The sequence below is a fragment of the Protomyctophum bolini genome (genome assembly GCF_963924005.1).
Source record: "Protomyctophum bolini genome assembly, chromosome: 23".
In the NCBI taxonomy this organism is placed as follows: domain Eukaryota; kingdom Metazoa; phylum Chordata; class Actinopteri; order Myctophiformes; family Myctophidae; genus Protomyctophum; species Protomyctophum bolini.
In genome coordinates this window covers 21,145,703-21,168,586 of record NC_137884.1, presented here as the reverse complement: position 1 = coordinate 21,168,586, position 22,884 = coordinate 21,145,703, and the positions used below count along the sequence as shown (strand labels likewise).

Below are 22,884 nucleotides of genomic sequence, written 5' to 3'. Positions count from 1 at the left end.
AAGTTTTCAAATGTTTTGAATACAAATCTAAGTAACTAGTAACTAAAGTTTTCAAATAAAAGTATACTTCTTGGACCTACCCTCCTTGTAGGTGGAGCGCATTAATTCAAATATCCCTGTAATAGGCTTTTAGGTTTATGCACTGCATGCGTCCCATTCCAACTCCAATTTTGTTTTTCTGCTGCCTGTGTTTTCTTGTTGCCCCAGTTTGTTTTGAAGGTCTGCGCAAGCATATTTATTTGGCTGTCACTGAGATGGAACTGATCTTTTAGTAGAGCTAGCAAGGCTACGCTCCAATTTACTTTCATTCATATCTCATGTATTTCACATCCTTTCATATTTTGCTGACAATAGCTGTGGTGGCTAATAAAAATAAATGGGAAATCGATACGTTTAGTTTAGATGTAGCAAGAGTCTAGAAATACATGGTTTGTGGCACTTTCACACGGACGGTATGAGGCTGGAATCTGGATCCACAACAAACAGGGGATGCAATTCAATCTTCCCAAATCTTCAAATGACGACAGGTTCTTGTACAGCTATAGTTTTTAACTAAAACACTGTGCAGCGCTGCATCCATTCAGTACAGAATCAGCTTGCATTGTTTAACTTGTCCGGGGGTTTCATTTTGATTGCAGGCAAAGGTATCAACTGGCAACGCAGCCCTGGTAGTAAGGGTCACTCGCTATAGTATGAGTCATCGCCCCTTGGTGATGTCCTTCCTCCGCTGGCATCTCATATTCCTCTCATAAATAATATATACACTTCATCCATCTGCGCCCCAAAAGCCCTCCCCTAAGTGTGTGACGATGTGCTATATAGCGTGACATGCATATGCACATATGGGACCGGTGACGTCAGACGCCGGTTTGACAGCTGTCAGCGAGCGTATGTATCGAAAAAAGGTGCTCAGAAACACGGGAAGAAAATGTAATATCTTAAGTCAATAAGTGAACAACTTTGGCAAAAAATCTGTCAGACGTCTCTACTAATATGACTGATAAAACGAGCCGCGCCACGCGGCTAAGGGAGAAGGAGGAAGAAAGAAAGGAAAACGAGAATACAAACAGTGACTTCAGTGCTATCATGGCAGAACTCAAGCAGCACCGGGAGGAGTTTAAAACACTCCTAAAGTCTCAGAGTGCCTCGCTCAAGTCACAGATTGACGAGGTGCATAATTCACTTGAGAATCTTCTTGATGTAAAAGTGAAACACCTTGAGCGCCTTATTGCAGAAAACCGAGACGAGTTGAAATCTGAGCTGGACACGAAGGTAACAATATTGCAGCAAAACCTTGACATTGACATTGGGCAAGTCTCTGCTAGAATGGATATACTCGAGACAAAACTGGCAGAGGCAGGAACATGCCCAGCCAACAGATTCCGATCGGATGTGTCTATCATTATTGTGGGCCTCCCGTTCATCGACGGGGAAACCCCCCGGGAGAGAGCGAGCTCTTTATTGTATGAGGGGCTACTGTGTGACCCGGTACCTGAAATCGTCAACGCGGAGCGGACAACGCCGCGAGGACGGGGTCCGGGGGTGATCAAGGTGGAATTCCGAACGGTGCAGGACAAGGTGGCGGTGCTGCGACTTAAGAAGAACTTGAGGGACATCGAAGGATTTGCCCGGGTTTTCATTCACTCGGCTAAGTCACACACAGAGAGGTTGATCGACTTGAATTTCAGAACCATTCTCAAAGAAATCCCGGGTGGGAAGGAATATTTCTTGACCGGCAATGGGAGGCTGGTGAAACGTGACAGGCAGCAGGATCAGCACGAGCAACAGGATACCGAGAACGGTGCCACTGCCAGGCGGCATAGCAGCGGGCCCACAAGGCGGGTGCCACCGGCCAACAGTGAGGATGAGTCGAATGGCTGAGAGGTAACTGCCCAACCCATAAATAATGCCCGTTTTAAATCTCGGGAGGCTGACAATCTGACACTAGTGCATTGGAATGTAAACGGATGGACTATGTGGAACAGTGCACTCAGATCAATTATATTACTGGACCATAGCCCTGATATTATTTCACTGAATGAAACTCATTTAAAACGAAATGAAGTAATTGAGTTGCAGGGCTATTCTTGGTTTGGTCAAAACCGACCCATGCATATTAAAGCGGTTAAAGGATCGGGAGGCGTTGGTTTCTTCGTTAAGAATATTTTATTTGAGGTTTATGAAATTAAAATAAAGGATAAATCAGTGGAAGGAATACTTGCACTACAATTCAACGATAAAGTTTCTGACTACTGTTTTGTTATTTTCACCTGCTATTTACCCCCAGAAGGATCCACGAGATCAACCAATTCTCATTCTTTTTTTGAGTCTTTAACGACCCAGATGTTTATATTATCTGAAGTAGACGCGATTTACTTGTGTGGGGATCTAAATTGCCGGATTGGTAACCTTGATGACTTTATTAATGAAGTGGATAATATTTCTACTAGGGTTAATTTAGACAGCACCGTTAACAGCTATGGAGAAATATTAATTGAATTTTTAAGAGATGTAAAGGGCTGTGTACTCAACGGTAGAATGCCTTTGGGCAATGACAATTTTACATCAATCTCAGTTAAGGGTAAAGCAGTAGTAGACTATATTATTGTCCCACATGAAGGTTTAAATAACTGTGTTGCATTTTATGTTTTCACCCCAAATGAATTAATTGAGAGAGTGGGCGGTGAGGGTTTCTCATTATTAGGCGATAGGTGCAAAATACCTGATCATTCCTTACTAATGTTAAAATTTCAAGTGAGACCATATTTTGTTAATGAAGACTTACAGTCACAGCATCCTAGAGAAGCATTACCAAGACAACCCCCTCAGTCGTTTCTGTCCTCTAGCCAACATAATACAATACTATTGGAAGTGACTGAGCAATTGGGATGCAGACAACTTAGTCAAAATAATTTAGATGCTTGTTATGATAAACTATGGGGGTGTGTCTATACAGAACTGCAAAATTGTGGAAAACGAAAAGGATCAAATAAAGAGTTCAGAAAATCCTACAAACCCTACTGGAATCGAGACCTTCAAACTCTATGGGATAATTTAAGATCAGCTGAGAAAGAATTTTTAAGGTGTAAAAATAAAAATCTGAGAGAAGGACTAAAGATAGAATTTAAGAAAAGACAAACTGAATTTGACAAGAGGATACGTACTGCAAAACGCAAATTTAATAGAGGTCTTTCATTACAGATTGATTATTTACACACTCATAATTCCCAACAGTTCTGGAGTGAAATAAATAAATTGGGTCCAATAAAATCTAGAGAAATACCTATGGAGGTAAGCCTAGAGAATGGTGAATGTAGTTCCGAATTAGGGGTTGTTTTGCAAAAATGGGAAAATGACTTTTCTAATTTGTTCTCTGGTTGTAATCATTTGTTTGATGAAATGTTTTTGAAAGAAACTATTTGTTTAAAAAAATTAATGGAAACTCAAATGAATTCCGATAGTAGTAGCAACATGTGTTTGAATGCAAACTTTTCTAGAGAAGAAATACAAAATGCTATAGACAGATGTAAAATGAAAAAAGCTACTGGAATCGATGAAATCTCTAATGAGGTGCTGAAGTCACCGAGGTTGTTTAATGTTTTGTTTGAATTATTTCAGTTTTGTTTTGACAGTGGCATCACTCCTACACAGTGGAATAAGAGCATTATTAAACCTATCCCAAAGTCTTCAAAGAATGATCCAAAGTTACCACTTAGCTATAGAGGGATAAGTCTTATTAGTTGTGTATATAAACTGTATTCCTCAATTTTAAACAGTAGACTTGGAGACCATCTTGAGAGAACAGGTCTACTTGTGGATGAGCAAAACGGTTTTAGAAAAGGGAGAGCATGTATTGACCACATTTATGTCGTCTCTACTATTATACAGTCAAGAATTAAGCAGAATAACTCTACCTTTGCCTGTTTTATTGACTTCAAGAAGGCATTTGATTGGATTAACAGAGACCTACTACAGTATCGATTGTTAGAATCTGGAGTCAATGGGAAATTTTATAATGCCATCAAGTCCCTTTATCAAGCACCAGTTGCCTGTGTTCAGATTAATAAGTATAGAACTGGATGGTTCCCGCAACAATTTGGGGTGAAACAAGGAGACATACTGTCCCCAACATTATTCGCCATTTATGTAAATGATTTAGCCCTCAAAATCAAAGATTCAGGCTTGGGAATTACAGTTGGCGATCAAAAAGTGAGCATATTATTATATGCAGACGACATAGTTTTACTTGCGGAACAGGAGAACGATCTGCAGTTAATGCTGAATATTGTTGCAGACTGGTGCTGGAAATGGAGACTGGAAGCAAACCAGGACAAAACCCAAATTGTACACTTCAGACAGAAAGCAATACACAGAAGTTCAGTTGTGTTTAATTTGGGGTCAATAGGGTTGTCTTATACTGATCAGTACAAGTATCTTGGACTGACCTTAGATGAGCACATGACATTTAATGATGCTGTCAATATCCTAGCTCAGTCAGCGGGCAGGGCACTAGGCTCTATCATGAACAAAGTGAAACACTGTGGACGGTTAGGATTCAAAGCTTACACACAACTTTACGAATCAGGCGTATGTCCGGTGTCTGACTATGCTTCTGGTGTTTGGGGTTGCCGAGAATATGCGAGCTGTAACAACGTGCACCATAGAGCTATTAGATCCTTTCTGGGAGTCCATAAACTGACTCCATTGCTAGCAATTAACGGGGATATGGGATGGGAACCTCCAAACATCAGACACAAATGTGAAATGATACGGCTATGGAATAGACTGGTGAAGATGTCTGAGGAGAGACTCACCAAAAAGATCTTTAACTGGGATCTTAGAGGTGGTCACCCCTGGACAAATGAACTGAGAAGTTTACTTTATTCAAATGATTTATTTTTTATTTTTCAAAATAGATTACAATGTAATGTCCAACAAATTAGAAAGACAATGTTCTCCAGGTACAAAGAAAACTGGTGTAGGGACCTATGGTACAAACCTAAGTTGCGAACCTACTGCCTTATAAAGGACATATACACTGTAGAACCTTATGTGAAGTATAATTTAAACAAAAGGCAACGTTCTCTTTGTGCTCAAATAAGGTCAGGAACATTACCATTAGCACTGGAGACTGGCAGGTTTAATGCCACCCCTGAAGATGAGAGATATTGTCTGTTCTGTGATCTAGATGAAATTGAAAACGAAGTTCACTTTCTGTTTTACTGCTCTAAGTACGATGACCTAAGGGATATTTTGATTAATAAGATGTCTTCTATATGTGGGGATTTCCTAGATTTAAATGACTATGTAAAAATGGAGATATGTTTTGCCAAAGGGACTTTCGTTGTAGCAGATTTTATTTGTCAAGCTTGGGAAAGAAGACAGAGTACTCTGTATACATCTGAGGTGTAATATAACGAATTGTGTAATGTAAACATGCTATAAAATGCATAAAGTATGTATTGTAAAACATGCTGTAATTGCAAATGTGAAATGGTGTCTTATAAACCCATGAGGGTTGGGCACAAGATGTGCATGACACGAAAATAAATAAACAATCAATCAATCAATCAATATGACAAACGATGAAAACATGGCGACAAAAGATCTTAGTGATTAGATCCCCCACCGTCAATGTATATACCTCCTTCTCAGTCCCACCTCCGACCCTGGTCAAGTGTATAGATTTTCGATCGGATCGGAGGTGAGCTCCAGAAAACAAATGTACACGTAAATCAAGGGAACACATTTGATAAAGTTAATATTAAGCCATTTATTTAGACCGGTTTATTCGGTTTTCTGTTTCCTATATTCGGTTTCGGCCAAGAATTTCCCCATTCGGTGCATCATCATCCCTAGTCAGAATTGTCTATACTACAAAGGCTATAAAACTACAAGGAGACGTGCACACATTCTGGGCTTCAAAGATAACAATGCTACGGGGGAACGTAAAGTGGCTGCAGCAGTCGGTCTAAATGGGTCGAGCCTGGCCTCCCTCTTCATTTCTTATTACATTTAACTGGCTGCTATCTGCTGTAAGAGTGCACGGGGATGATGGCGGTGTTAAGCGTTTCAAAATCATAACACTGCTCCTCACAGTTCGGCCGCAGGGAGTCTGACGAAACCGAATGAAATAGGAGCGCTGGAGTCAGCCTGCAACACACCATTACGATGCCAGTGGGCCTGCCACTCCATTCCTCCCCTAACTGTCACCGGCTGGGAACTGCTGAGCTGAAGGCAATAAGAAATGAGCAAGAGTAAGATTTTATACAGTTTCGCTCAAACATATATTCAATTTCTGCTGCACGTCAGCAAGGAAATGGAGACTGCATTTGACATAATAGCTTAAGTGTGAGAAAGAGAGTGATTGAGAGATAAGAGAGAGATACAGAAATGACGTGAAAAACACAGAGAGAGAGCACGAGAGCCCGTCCATACTGTATGATGTCCAGTTGACGAGAGAGAGACAAATATCATCAAACCTGCCAGACATCAGTGTTGTTTTCGTCGACTAAAACTAAGACGAAAAATGTTCGTCGACTACCTATTTTCACTGACAAAAACAAATGGAAACTAAATGAAAACTAAGCTACGAATCGATGACTAAATCTATAAGACTAAATATACTGACAATTTCGTCGACAAATAAAAACTAGACTAAAATGTCAGGAAGGGACTAGTGGACAAGAGATCCAGTATAAGTCGTTTTACATGTGGTTGCATGCTGAAAATTGTAGATTGGCTATTTTCAGCAAGTGTAAAAACACTCATTATGACGGCATCAACTGTAGATTTAGTCGACTAAAATCTTGTGACATTTAGTAGACTAAAACTAGACTAACACTAAGACATTTCCAGGTGACTAAAATGTGACTAAAACTAAATGAAGTTTCAGTCCAAAGACTATATGATTAAACTAAAATAGAAATTTGCTGCCAAAAACAACACTGCTAGACATAGAGAAAAGCTTGAGATGGCATCAGTGAGCGCTTTCATTGCCGCCGGATCTTCTCGCAGAGCTCGTCACACACAGCGAGCAAAACCTCGGCGATGCAGTGTGTACTAAGGGCCTATTAGTCAATCACAGGCACTAATAAGGGCAGATTCACACCGAGTCTGTTTGATTCAAACTGTTCCCGATTACAATTGCCTGGTCCCCGCTGGTCATGATTCACATTGGCCTTGATTCTTCCGCAACCGGAGTACACTTACATTCAACTGTATTCAATGCCGTCATATCGCATCGATCCGTATCAGAGTACACTTCAATCGGTCCCGAGACTACCTCCATGTGGTCCCTGGGACGGTTGGGTGATCGGCTCCGGGGAACGGTACGCAGCGGTCACACTATACCACAACTACCAAGTGCTACCGAGAGCACATCCGGGACCATGCTAGTGCCAGTGAAATGCGTGACAAAACAAAGAAGAATTAAGAGCTCTCATCCGGACGTCCCGGAAGTGATTTGGGCTCCAGGCTCGCTCAAGGCCGTCCGGACTATTCTTTTTTTCATAGCGCGACCTCAAATGTTTTATTCGAGGTCCTTTATCTCAATCTGAGCCCTAAAATGCTGTAGATCGCATGCGTGCACGGGGAGATTTGGGATATTTGATGACCACACACCATGGTAGCTACCGGAGGCTAACGATGGCTGCTAAAAACGGTAAAAAAATACTATTAATTCTGGATTAATTGACATTCATTGACATTAAACAAACCCGAGAGATCCCGTGTTGGCAAAGGCGGTTGCGAGCACGAATCCAGAGACTTCGCCTGTGTGGCAAATATTGTGTTAAATCGTGAGCACAGGGCGAAAGTCATAGTAGATACGTAGATTAGATGTAGTGAATTACATCTGCGTCTATGTGATGTAATGTCTTGTCTTGCTAAAGCTCCTCTTTGAATTCAGTCACCTGTGTAACTGATCCACACTGATCTTGTGATATTATGACATGTTGGGGGGACATGTAGAAGAGAGAAGACTGGAAACATGCCACTGGAAGCAGTCAATTCCTACCAAGACTAAGAAATCTATTAAGGGCAGGAAGGAACCTCATCTCCCAATGCATTTTATGGCCCTCATCTATTCAGCATAAGGTAATGAGAGCGATCCCATTATTATGATTTACGTCCACAAGAAGCTCAGTTTCATTAATAATAATGAACTCTTGTTTGAATATTAAATATTGAATTGAATATTAACGTACAGTATAGTCTGTGAGACTGTGACCCAGGTAATAAAGGAGTGTCCCTTATTTAAGGGTTATTATATGCCTTTAGTGCCTTGCCCATCATCAAATAAACTATTAAACTTTTCACCAAAGACGGAGTGCCTTGGATTATTTTCTTTTTCTTTTTTCATTCTGCAATTTACACTTTGACAAGCAGTACAACTTGGAGGAAGGATACCTTTTTGTCCTTAAGGGTTATTATGTTTGTCTGGTTGGGGTTTGTTCTCAACGGTTTGTAATGTTTGGCAATGCGTTTCAATAATTTTCATGTGTGTGTGAACTGTGAAGAGATATGACAATCAACAGATCAAACTTTGGTTTCCAACTTTCCATTAGTCCCATGATCTCGACATCTGCCCTTCTTAGGTTATTTTTTGTAATCCATTAAAATACCAAGGAAAACGTGCCCGGTCGACTCCTCGTCCCCGCAAAACCTGGAGAAGCCACACCCTCCCTGATGGAACAGTTTTTCATGGCCCATCTGACGGTTCAAGGCTACTTGACAGTTACCGATGTTCAAGCTCCCCCCCAGTATGTCAGAAAAGAGCCCTATATCTCTGGTTGCTCCTCTGTTTCATTTGGATGGAAGGGAAGTTAATTTACGGCTGACAATTAATCTGTGAGAGCGGCCGGTCGGTGTGTGGCCAGCCAAGTGTGACAACGTTGGGCGAAACTGCTCTCATGCACAAGATTTGTCTCGGCAAGCTGACAGTCTGCGGCCCAGACGACTGGCGTTTAACCGCATCCATACGTTTCTCTCATTCATCTCTAATGGGTTATTACTGCGTTTCCAGCATGGTATGTTCTCATTAATTGGCTTTTCAGTCTCGCACTACAGAGACGTTATGAATCAAGACTGCGCTGTGTTCCTTTTCAATAGCGAGTATGTCTTTGTCATGTGTGATTGTTCTCGTCTCCCAGTGGAGGTTGAGAGTCGAACAGATGCATAGAAAAATGAATTGAATGAATGAATGAATGAATAGGTGATAGCAGGGAAAGGATGGGGGTCACTCGAATGCTCAGGGTACTGGTAAAGACAAACGTCAGGTTCATGGAAGGGGGTGTGTATAGTACAGCCTCTATAACAAAAGCATTAGTACCAGTAAGACGCGCAAACGCGGGAAGCGAACGCAGCTCGTACATATTTGGGTTTTGGACGTATAGCTGCTTTGGGGACTCCTTATATGGTTATGGCTGAGTTATGGAGACGTATTGATGCAATACACTCCATATTTGGACGTAGCTCCATATATGGGCACAAAGGGGGGACACACGCATGCACGCACGGACAGACATGATCTGATAGGTCTCATAGTAAGTGCTCACTGCGTTCGCAACTACTCCATAGTATGACTGTCGGCCGTCGACCAGTGCAGATCTACAAGCTGACAAGGCATTGCGAGCTTGTGTGATTCCCCACACGCGATATATTGCAAACTGAACTTTTGTGAGAGTGAAACTCAATGATTGTTCTCCTGTAAATGAGAACTTAGTTTCACCAAAGTATAAGCTTCGATTTAACAGGACTAAATAACAAAGCATATGGCAGGACATTTTATAGAGCTATTAATATTGCTCTACCGAACAATTGCTCACCGTTCCAGATGTAAAAAAGACATTACTCTGAAGGAGGACACTGGAGCTTTCTTTATTAATCACAGAGGGGAAATGGTAAGACTATGAATTAGCCCTTCGCTAAACCAAACCCCAAAAGCAAATAGTTTATAGCAGCCGCTGCTATGCTCTGCAAGCTTTCGCCACCTCATAGCTCTGTCAGTGTTATTTTAATGGGCCACCCAGGTGATAGCAATAATACCAATCACTGTAGTCAAGACGGTCGTTAAAGTTGATTGAGTTGGATATACTGTTTATGCCTCTAACATTTTGACTTTTAGAAGCCTCCACATATGTGGCATGAGTCACTTTCATTCATTGCAGATTCACTGCCACTATATACAATGCGTTACGAGACATGAATGCAGTGTGTTATTGTATACAACACTATACAGTATACGCCACGAGACATGAATGCAGTGTGTTATTGTATACAACCCTATACAGTATACGCCACGAGACATGAATGCAGTGTGTATCTGTGTTGTATGAAGCCAATTCTAGTAGTGCCCTAACCACACAACAAACATTAAAAGTCCATAGACTTGGCTGCCATATGACTATCATTTCAAAAGCCAGGCATTGGAGGGGATACCGGCCCTCAAAAAGAAGACTACATTGCCCTATATATACTTCATTGTCAATGAGTTCAACGAGTTGTGAGCTTGTACATACTACATTGCTTAATTAAACTGAGAAAGTAGCAAAACATCAATATAAAATATATCAGTCTTAGTCCACATTTTCCAAAAGTGCATTCGATTCAGTCTGACCAGAAGCAGGGATAATAAAACATATCGCGACCGACGATAAGAAATAGACAGACCACAGATGCTCTCCCCCCCCCCCCGACGGCAACATCAAACCCTATCTATAGATATGCCACTGTGACCAAAAATAACCTCCCGCTTCCTCCATCTCCACGGGGCAACGGCCGAGGAGAAGCAAGAGGTGAACCGAGGACGCCGAGTTGAAGTTAGGCAAATAGATGAATCACGTTAACGATTTCAGCCGCAGTTGTTATATACGGTGTTCAGCCATCTGTTGTAATATGGTGGACAGAAACGGAGGCATGCTCTCTTGTGATACAACAGTATATCCGCGCCCGGCTGCACTTTTGCAGAGATATGGCCAATCCACGGTACGCAGTGGATTTAGATGGACCATCGATATCCTGGTAATAAAACACCTCTGTCTCACTCCAACTGATCACCGGCTGTCAGGGTTTGGAGGGTCGCTGCGCTCTCGCCATCGATCGGGAAATGCATTACCGCTGCACAGCCCCGGACGGCCCAGACTTCCTCGTCAGAGGACTGACTTCCACCTCTGTTGCAACTAAACTATTAATCAGCCCGATTACACCCCCCAAAACATGATATCACAGAAATGCTTCTGATAAATAGTACAGGAAATCTATGGAAAATACAGGGTCAACCTCAATCTAATTGCAAAAAAACCAAACTCAGCTGATTTTGCATTTTCAATATACCCTGAATAACGGAACAAAAGTTGCCTGGAATTGTCTGAGGGGAAAGTGTTGAAAATGGCCTGTACAGTATGGCCACCATTGACATCCTATTATAAGGCAATATTTTCTAAATATTCCTTACGCTTTAAGTACATACTAGGGGGTTTTCATGATGCTGAAGCCATTCCAAGCATTAGTTTTGCACAAAAACACTCAAGTTTTTTTTCTGTTTTTCAGGATATATTGAAGCTGCAAAATCAGCTGTGTTTGTTTTTTTTGCAATTAGATCGAGGTCAAATTACATTATTACTGGACTATTAGGCAAATGTGGAATGGTTCAGGAATTAATCACAGTAAACTAAATTGGTGCAATGTTCCTACTACAGTGCCACTGAAAGCTGTTATTTTAACCCATTCAGGAAGGGAACCCCTTTTGGGATTCTTGTTGCTATCTAGTACAGTATAAAATCAGCCTCAGTCCAAAATGGGGTAAATGGTGACATTTATATAGCACTTTTATTCCAAGCGCTTTACATAGATTGTACATTACGTTCACCCATTCACAGTTCACACACAACATTCCTACACCTATGGAGGAGGAAACCATGCAAGGCACCAACCTGCACATTCCGAGTCTTCCTCAAGGACACTTCGACACTAACCCTGGAGGAGCCCGGGATCGAACTGGGAACCTCGCTGTTCCCATCCGGCCGCTCTACGGGCCACTTTAGCCACTTTGCGGCAGCAGTGATGGTTTTCATCTGGCACATAATCATAAGCGACGCGTTTGTGATCTTGTAGATCAACTACCTACTACTGTAAAATCAGGCATTACGACACCCATCCAGGCCTGGCAAAATACCATTTTAGTCGAACAAAATCAACTGTACATTTAGTGGACTAAAATCTTATGATATTTAGTCAAATAAAACTAGACCAACACTAAAGCATTTCAGATGACAAAAATGTGACTAAAACTAAATTAAATCTTAGACTATGACTAAAATTACATCAAATGTAATGGTAAATATAAGACCACTGCTCTGACAACACCCGCCACAGCTGTGACTGTCTGTAATCAGGGCATTGGAGACTAGAGCGCCCAGTGAATGTACTGCCTCACGCACACTGCAGCGCTCAATTGATTGCTTGATCATCATGAGCCATTGTGGAAAGACAAGCATATATAATAACGCTTGAAAGCATCATGACGACAAGCTGTAATCAAAGACAATGAAAAGTAAAAGGAGAAATCCAGACCAAAACACATCGATCCTGTTGATGTCATCAACTAAAAGTATGGCGAAAAATGTTCGTCAACTAGCTTTTTACACCAAGGGAAACGAATCAAAAACAAAATAAAAATCACACCCGTGTGAAGTGAGTGAGTGGTGCAACTCCGTGTGGGGGTTATGCTATTTTCATGCATGGACAGACAGACAGACCCAGGGACACACAGCTGTGTAAACTAAGCTACTGTATGAATGATGACTTAAACTAAATATTGTGTCAACAAAAGAAAACCAGACTAAAATGTTATTGAGGGACTATTGGAGATTGGAGAAGAGATCCAGTAGAACTGAGTAGCCTACATTTTATGCTTGGTTGCATGTTGAAAATAGCAGATCTAGATCAGCTAATTTCCACATGCAACCAAGTCTAAACTCATGCAGACAATACGACGCCATCAAGGCACTGCCAAAATATTTTAGTCAACTAAATCAACTGTAGATGTAGTCAACTAAAATATTGGAGTTAATCCCTGGTTGAATGAGACGTGTTCAGAAAACAAAAAGGTACATAGTGCATAATGTACCTGTATGCACAGCCAGGGGAGAGAAGTCACGTTTCATGTGAGACAGGGAGACTCCATTGAACAATGCAACGCAGTGCAACACACCACGTTCAGTGTTGCTGATGGCATTTTGGTCCACGTGGGACCATACCCCCAATGCTAAATGCTCGGAGGCTGGCCTCGCACCAAAAGCTCATCTGAAGCCATTAAATGTAATTTATTGCAGAGCAGTTTGCCTCTGCTTCTGCTTTGGCTGAGAGGACACATTAGTGTGCAAAAGTGCAAACCTGGTATATTCTATACAGTGTTCCTGAACTTCCACCAATAACTGCTGCTCACACTATTTGCCAAATTTAACACATCTGTCAGGTTGGGATTGGCTCAGGTCGGCGTTATGAATATTGAGTCGCATTATGGAATATTTTGAGCTATATACGCTATGCACAACCTATACTTTCAATGACTGGCCATTTTATTTGTGTGCAAAATTCCGTTGCCCCCACACAAACAGCCTGTGCGATTTATTTTGTTGTTATGGAGGTCAATCTGAGCACGGCGAGACAGAGTACATAGAGCGGCGGCTGCATTGACGTCTGTATTAGTGTCCACCGGCATACAGATGAGCGTGTCTGTTGCACGAGGGACTCTGCAATTTTCTGCTAATGAGGGCGGGAGGAGCCCCCAATCCCCCTCCCCACCACCACCACCACTCAGAGCATCTGAGAGCAGACTGTATTGACCTTTAGCACAGTCACAGGGAGGACGCGCTGACCGCTCGCACTGACCACACAGACGCCATGCATGGACACGTCGCGGTGTCACTCACTGCCGCCGCGAGGGCTCACCTCGCAAACCGTTTCCAGAGGAAGAGAGGTCATCGTCAGCCGGTTAATTCTGAGGCATAACTCATCTCTCTTCCATTCTTCCCCGCACAACTCTCTCTCTCTCTCTCATTACTGAGAGACAACTTGACCCACGGTTCACTACAATTGCCAGCCTTGTGGTTATGAGTCATTACAGAACTGATTTAGATGTGCCGTCTCTAGCCTCTTGGTGAACCGGAACCTACAAATACATTCGAATGAAACTTCAGTCGCATATTTATGAGCCATTGTTTTAAGGTTGTAAAATACACTTTATGGAAGCCAGTAAGCCACAGCTGTAATCAATACCGGCGCAGCATGGATACGGGGCACCAACGTACTGCCAAACACTCAATAAGGTACGACCTTCACCCGGGGCCCGGTCGGTGTGGTAAAGGAGTGAACAACACCAACCAAACAATTATCTCTTCTCGTTTGCTGGTCCGCTCAGCCACCATACATCATTGTTTTATCAAAATCGAAGGGCCTGGCTTGCCGTTAATGCCGCTGCAACCAACCCCCGGGGCTGCACTATCCCTGGATCGATTGGCTGATTATAGCACTGCCTGTTTTAACCCATTTTGGACTGACATCGATTCAAAAAAAGGCTTCAAAATCCTAAAGTTTTTGGTGCTCAACCTTTTTCATGTCAAGGGTCCGCAGAATTATCTCTATTGGGCCACGGACCCCCATCTCAAAATATGTAGTTCCAGGGACCCCCCAGAAGCCAATATTTTAGTAAAAAATGTTCGCTCGGAAATGCAAAGATTTGCGCCACATTTTCACAACTTTTCAAAAATAGCAGACCTACAAGCTTGTAGGCCACCGAGTGGCGCGCTATGAGCTTGTAGATCTGCTATTTTTCAATAGCTAAAGCATAACATAATGCTAACACCAAAAGGGGTTCCCGCCCAGAATGGGTTAAACAGCTATCATCGCCAGCCAAGTCCAGTTCTATTGCAGCACGAGTCAATACAGATGGCAACGTTACAGACAGTCATGATGACAGGATCCAGTAACTCTTTTATACAAGCCGTGTTAGGATGATAATGGTAAAATCTCAAAACTCTGCGCTTCTCCCAAGGCCAGACCTTTCAGATAAACCATATTATGTGACACTGAATATTACTGAAAACCACCACATTTCGGGAAAGAAATGAAAAGGCCCTTGTCTAAACTTGATACCGTGTCACCGGCTACCTCTACTGCTCATTGTACCTCTGATGGGTCGAGTTGACCGTAGCCAGGAAACGGTCATTATCCAATTGCTATCGTCAAATGCACTCAGTCAAGGTCTCACTCGAGGAGTTTGCCAAGTGTCTCTTCTTCTCTAAAGGACCCATGGTGATCTAAAAATTATAAAAATCCTCTTATCGGTTTACTCAGCTCCGTCTGCTTTCATCTCTTGGACTGGTTTTCTTTGCATTTATGATCATACTAAAACATGCCAAGGCATAACAATCTGCATGCCTATTAGCCTGATATTTAAACGCAGACATCTCCTTTACTGGGATGTGCCAACCTAATAGGGTACAAACACTCATGCCATTGGTCTTTCCTCAAGTGTAGTAGTGACAAGATGAGCTTGTAGATCTGATATTTTCACTACTTTGGGTCCTGAGTAAACATCAAATTTCTCTTTTGGTTCACGGGCTAAAAAGTTTGGGAACCACCTTTACTACAGTATATGCTTTATGCCTATAACTGTAAAAGGCATATTGCCATTATTAAACTTGCTTTCCTTTAGCAGGTGCTATTTACATGTATTTACAAGCATATATTTGGTGCAAAACTTGCCCCTCTCTATGCAAATGAGCCTCACTGCAAAATAATTTCCAATTCAGAAACACCAGCACTAACACCACATGCAGTTAAAGTGACAATTATTAGCATATTCAGAGAGTTGGTGGTATTTATAATTCATAACTTTCTAGTGTTGAGCACATATTTCGAAATTGAGCCCAAATTATTTTTTACGGTGAAAAATAGCAAACAAGGTTTTGACCACAGCTGGTTTTCCTCCGGTGAAAAAAAGTCAAGGATTAATAATCAGAATAATTCTCAATTTAAGATCGCAATCACACCAGGATGTTTTACTGCAATTAACACCCCCTGCATCCACGTTGCCCTCACTTTACGTCCTAACTATTACTCATAATAAGTATAATTTTAACACCATATATTTCACTGTGATAGTTTATGAATTGAACACATTGATAAAGTTCCCTGCTGCTGCGGTTGACATGGCACAGTGTGAACGCAAATGCAGTTTAATTAAAAATTCAAGAATGATGCAACTTCACCCCCCCCCCAATAGAACCAAGTCTACCAAACTACAGGTGTGAATGCGACCTACATTTAAATGCGTCTAATCCTCCTATGTGTGTTTTTTTTTTTCAACGTGTACTTCAAACAGTGTCTTTTTTTACCGTTTAATACAGCAGTGCTTCGTTCTGCTGCCATGCCACGAAAAAAGTGGTATGGCACAGTATGTGGTTGATCAAATCTTGATTAAAAAAATAGCTTCTAATATATTATTTATGGCCCAAAACCTATAAATCTCCCACTAAAAAGGCAACCGACCGGTTCCACGCGCTGCACAAGGTGCCATTTTTTCACTTGAGCACCTGCACCTCTAAATTTCTGTGCACACCACTGAAAAGAGCACTTTCTGAACCCCCCTTACCCCGAGCCGTTTACTGTACATAGTTTACTTTTTTACGCGTTCATATGATGTTTTTGCATAGTATTGTATATTTTGAATTGAGTACAAAAGGACCCCGATGGAGACAAGCCAATAGGCTTTCTTGGATAAATCCTTTTAGCAGACCTTGTATTGTACCACATAAACCCTACTGTCATAGTTGACCGGGGTCCCCCACGACTCTGTACGCGCCAAGTTGTGACACAGTGTGAGCTTGTAGCGCTGAACCTTTTTGGCCTAAAGTTCGCCACAGACTAGCTAGGGACCCTATAGGGTTCATTTGCAAAATGTTACTGTGTCCCGATGCAGTAAATCCCTATACTGATCCCATTCTACATGCTGGTCAACAACAAAGCCTGCAAATCCAAGAGGGAAGGTGATTCAATGGGCAAGCGCTGGAAGAAAGGAGAGAGAAAGGTACAGCGGTCCCACACAAAGCCTTTGACAATCAACTGTTGAGCTTTCACTGTATAGCTGGGTGATTTCACAGGGGACAAAAGCCTGCTGGGATAAAATGGAGCAATGCAAGGTAGAATGTTATGAGAGAAGAGGTGCGTGCGGGTGATCACTTCACTTTCAATGTTTTATTTTGGTCTTCAGTTTCATGTACAGAATGAAGATCTGCATATATATGGAGCCGGCCAGCAAATCTATACATCTGACCTCACTGACACCAGATTAATGGTTTAACTCCTGCCCAAGCCTGGTGGACTACTGGAGAAATGTCTTTTTTTGTTGACTGAACAATAGACAAAAAATATATAGTCTCATTTGCCTATTTAATCGCTCGCCGCCGTATTCTATTGCTATGGAAAAACCATCTTCCTCCCTCAAACACATCCTGGTTACGGGACCTAATGTCATTTCTGAAACTATAGAAAATTAAATTTGCTGTCCGCGGCTCTGTTGAAAAACTTTTATAAACATTGGCAGCCTCTCATCTCTCACTTTGATTCACTTCAAGCTCAATCTCATTGGACTAGATAAGTGTATAATTCACCCGAGGGTGCAGACTTTGTTCTATCATTGTCACAATTCACAAGGAGCATAATTAATATTCCACCTGAGGCTGAGTCAACATGTTTTCACCCTGTCTATTTATTTTTTAAGAGAAAAATCCACAAACATGCAATGACTACCATGAAACGCACCTACTGGTAATTATATGTATGTACCATGTACCTGTGTATGTATTATGCAATATGTCACTGCAAAGATGTGGAATAAAAAAATTCAATAGAATAAAGAAATATATAATAGTTTAACTCTTTTCAACTGTGCCTTTGTTATTATAGGCCTGAAGGCCTAAATTAAAAAAATCCATATATGGGCATAACAGGGATTATATTAGGGCATCGGCTGGGAATACCCATGGAGATCCCTGATGTCATCAATATTACAGTATGTGGGAATGTCAATATATGGCCATATCGTGACAGTCTCATGATAACCAGTGTGGTTGCCGCAACGCGAGTCACACTTGCAAATGAACCAAGTTGGTACAACACATGGATCTCCTTATGTGGAGCTGACTATCATCACCTGGATCTCCATATATGAAGATCACCACACTGACCTCATCAAGATCTGCATATAATGGAGCCGGCCAGTAACTCTACATCTGACCTCACGGACACCATGTTGATCTGACCTCAACAAACCCTTAGATCTCCATATATGGAGCTGACCTCTTCTGACATTCCCTATGTTGATCGCTCCCCAACCGTTATTCCTCTTCGATGTCTTCCCTTTTGACTTATACCTGTCCATTCAAACTCTAGACGGGCCCGCCATTAAAAGCCATTAGCGCAGCCACGCCTGGCAGCCAGCGAAAACTTAGAGTTCTCAACAGGCCCGGAAATGAAGGCCCGACCCTACCTGGGTTGGCCTGAGGCCCCGCCTGGCCTTACTAATTAGCACACATTTTACGCCCTAGCCGGCCCGAAAACGTAAAAAAAAAGGAAGAAAAAGGAAAGAAATCCATATATGGGCATTCTCAGACCTGTTGTTTCACCACCCTAAAGGGCGAGGTCGCTTCTCGCCCTCAGGGCGTCTTACTGGTTGAGTGTGCGTGTGTGTGTGTGTGTGTGTGTGTGTTTGTGTATACTGTATAGGGAGTCGGGACCTCTCTCTGCAGTGCTGCCGACTGCCCAGATTAAAGGATTATTGTCGCTTGGACACCTTCAAATCCGAAGATGGCTCTGATCCCTTTTCTTCTGCAAACGGGGAATTTTCCAAAACAAATCAACCTCATGGCTTGTAGGAAATAAATGAATATATAGGCTACTGTGTCTGCGACTATCTTCAAATCACCTGCATGTGAATGCAGTTGAGCTGCTGGTGGCGTTCAGAACCTATGGGGGGTGTTAATTAATGGTCAGGTCGACACCTAAAAGGCAGGGCTGGGCAAATATTTGAACTATAGGCTGAGTCTTGATTAATGCTAAGGCACACGACTTCAAAAGTGTACACCCAGTGGTGGAAAAGGTACTCGAATGTTTCACTTGAGTAAAGTATCAATACTGCAATGTAGAAATATTCTGTTACAAGTAAAAGTTCCGGTATTCAAAATGTACTTGAGTACAAAAAGTAGAAATTACTCATTTAGGCACAATGTCCCATTTTCAAATGGTTGAAATGTGTATAGGGTTGAAATGGTTAATGTATGACATGTACTAACAATCAAAATCTACAAAGTAACTAGTAACTTTAGTAAAGTTTTCAAATAATTATAGTGGAGTAAAAGTAGGCTACAATATGTAGATCTGAGATGTAGTAGAGTAGAAGTAAAAGTACTGACAATTGGAAATACTTCATTAAAGTAAAATTAACAAAAAAAATTACTTAAGTAAATATAGTTAGCTACTGTACACCTCTGTGTACACCTAATTTAAAAGACACGATAAACCGAGTGACATTTCAGGAAGCCGATATATCAACCACTGAGTGATCCAGGTCATACAGCTATCAGGTCATGGATCCGCACACACACACACACACACACACACGTTCAAATGTATACGGTAGCCATCCACATCGTATGCATATCCCGTGGCATCCGTTGCTCGTAATTCCGACGCGATAGCATGGCTTCGCGTGTGGTTAGGGCTAAGGACAGGGTTAGTAATGGGGCGAGTCGGGTCTGAAATGAATAATGACGCTGAACCACATCCCAATGAGAACAGGACAACTCTCAGTCAAGACTGCTCTTAATGGCCACTATGTGACAGCCTGACAGACAGACAGGGGTCCTCTGGGCATCACAGTGGAGCAGCGAGCACATCCGTGACCTCTAAAGAGACAACCATTCCCTTCGGTAGATGGAACAAAAGGCATACAGTAAGATGGAGTCTGATTGATATATAATAATATCCCTGCCTCGCGACAGCATGGCCAGACTTCGAGAAGCATGACATTGTGTGGACCCCGGTCAAGATTAGGTTGTCTTGTCATCACAGCAGCTGACAAGGACGTTTGGTCTTCTAAAGCCCATACACACACGGCAAGCCTAGATCTCAATCTTCACTACGGTACCTTCTTGCCCTTCCATACATAGCGCCAATAGGTCAATCAAGTCACATGCTACTCTGGTTGTGACACTTCACCGGTGGAAGAACATGCTCCAGCATGCCCCGTGATGCGAGTGCCACAGACCAAATGACCTATACAGGACGTACATCAGTGATTTTCAAAGACACGCTATTGTCTTTTTTTACCACTATTTACTTATTTATGCTGACAGAGGCTGTGGTACTTTGGGCGTCTTTGGCATGGAAATGTTTGGAAACTACAATAATAACGTACCTTTATTAGAAGGATAAACCCTCTTGAGATCTTGTTGTTGAGGTGGAGATGGTCTTCATCAGTGGTTCATGATTTTGGGCGGTGTCCCGGGATGACAGTAAAGTGACAATTTAATACCTAAAGAAAAAAAAGGGGAAAAATCCATTACTTTACATTACAATACTTATCTTTTTTTTTGGGGGGGGGGGGGGGGTCACGGTATGAAAAGGTTGCTATTGTATTGATATGACACTGGTAGAGATGTAAAACAACCGCCATAAATACCCCACAGATATACATTATTATACATACAGTAACTCACCATCGTCTGTAGCGCGGAATGTGCCGTATCTGGATCATCTCTGATGTTCAGCAGAAAAGACAGAATTTTGGGACCTATACAGAAAGAGAGCATTTCCATTCATGTCATCAATTGGAGATGACAAGAAGAGCTGAGGAGGAGGTTGAGGGGCTAATAGGCAACTCAATTCCGGCAGGAGAAAAATAAATAAAAAAAAGATTGTGAGCATTTCTCTGACAGCACTAGTTCCTGGCTCTGTACCGTTTCCAGATCAAGCAAAGTGTGCATGTGTGTTTGTATCTTCCAGAGCCTCCAACAGCAGTCTGGGCTTCGTACTAGCCCACTAATTAAGAACAAATGCACATGTTTCTATGAGTACCGGTGTGTCTGTTACAGTAGGTTAACAGTGAAACCATACTGTACATGTATAGGCTATAGCATTTTCTTTCAACCACACACACACACACACACACACACACACACACACACACACACACATACACGGGGGACGTGAATGGCAGAGGAGGGCATGTCGTTACTAGTTAGCCACCTGGTAACCTGACTAACATTCCCTTACTTCTCCTCCAGCTGTTTTGTTGTTGTTTCACCTAAGATTTATTCACACTGATTGTACGTGAGATTGTTGTCAAGGTTCAAGGGAAAAGGAAAACCAAGAGTGACTGAATAAGATAACTGGTCCTCATTACACACACATTAATTCATGTGTGAAAGAGTGTAATGAACGCATTCCCCGATTAAATGGATGTGCCGTTTCCCTTCGATGCATGATGGTGAGGATCAGGAATGAGTACATCAGAGGAACAGAGCATGTCAGATGTTGTGGAGATAAAGCCAGAAAGGCCAGACTGAGATGGTTTGGACTTAATAGTACATACACGACTAAAATACCCCAAAATCCATCAATATATATATATATACTACTGCTGACGGAGGTGTGGCTTTCACGAACACGGAAGTGCAATTTCCCCGTGGCTGGCTGGGGCTGCGTGAGTTATGGTTTTACATTAATGCAATTGCAATTCCGTACATATCTTACTATTCCTGTGAGACAGGGTTGGTATATCGGTAGAAGGATGTTGAGGTTGGAACTTCCAGGCAGGAGGCCTAGAGGAAGACCAAAGAGAAGATTTATGGTTGTAGTGAAAGAGGACATGAAGTTAGTTGTTGTGAGAGAAGAGGAGGCAGAGGACAGGGTGAAATGGAGGCAGAAGGGAAAAGCCGAAAGGAAAAGAAGATGATAAATGTCACGAGTCACGGCGATGCTATTTTGCTCTTCAAATGATCAAATATACTGTAGAGATATGAGGTATATAAAATGAAGGTTTGCAATTACAGACTGAGCTCAGATAAATTGTGTAATATTTATCGACACTGAATGGAAGATTAGAAACCATCTTTTCAGCAAGCAAGCTGTAGACCAATATTCAAAGCAACATTTACCATTTACCTCCATGTATTACCCCGTGCACTGCAGGCAGGCACAGTATAGTAATATAACTCTCCAAAAAGGCGCAGTGCACAACCCATGGTGCACATCATCAGTACATGTTTTAAAGTTGGTTACATGAAAAGCCATTGCACTTTTTTGGAGGCACATGTAAGGCATGACGCGGCGGAATGCAAGACACCTCGACTGTTAACTCAATACAATGCTGTCGATTGTCCCTCTAATGACTAAATGGAATGATACAGTGTGATGTGTGATGCTGAAGAAGCAGCATTTTAGACCAATATGATGTGAAGAATAGAGACTCTAGGGAGATGCGCCTGGCTGCTAACACCCAGCCGCAGTCCTCCACACACAAATAATCTGATTGCATTCTCTCTGCACCTCCACCTCCCCTACTATCCCTTCCTCCTTACAACCATTATAACTAATGGCCTTCTGTTTTGCTTGTTACTATTCAGCCAAACTGCATAGCACAGCAGAGTAATGGTCTATTGGCTTTTCGTGGCATGCCGGCAGGTTTATACGAGGCTGAGATAAATATGACACTGCGATACTGTATTGATAACAAACTTTAATGTCCTCTGAGCCATGGTCGTCAAAGCAGTCGTAATGTCCCTCCGGCGCAAAGAAAAAGAGGGAGCTCAGTGCCGTGGT

At 42.1% G+C, this 22,884-nt stretch overlaps 1 protein-coding gene across 1 annotated transcript in view; it reads right to left on the bottom strand.

Annotated features, from left to right (window-relative positions):
* ptn (pleiotrophin) overlaps window positions 1-20,597 on the bottom strand; it is a 74,283-nt gene extending 53,686 nt beyond the window's left edge. Inside the window, exon 1 of the mRNA XM_080757469.1 lies at window positions 20,480-20,597. The gene's annotated coding sequence lies outside the window, so the exon portion shown is untranslated. The remainder of the gene's footprint in view (window positions 1-20,479) is intronic.
* Window positions 20,598-22,884: the final 2,287 nt, after the last annotated feature.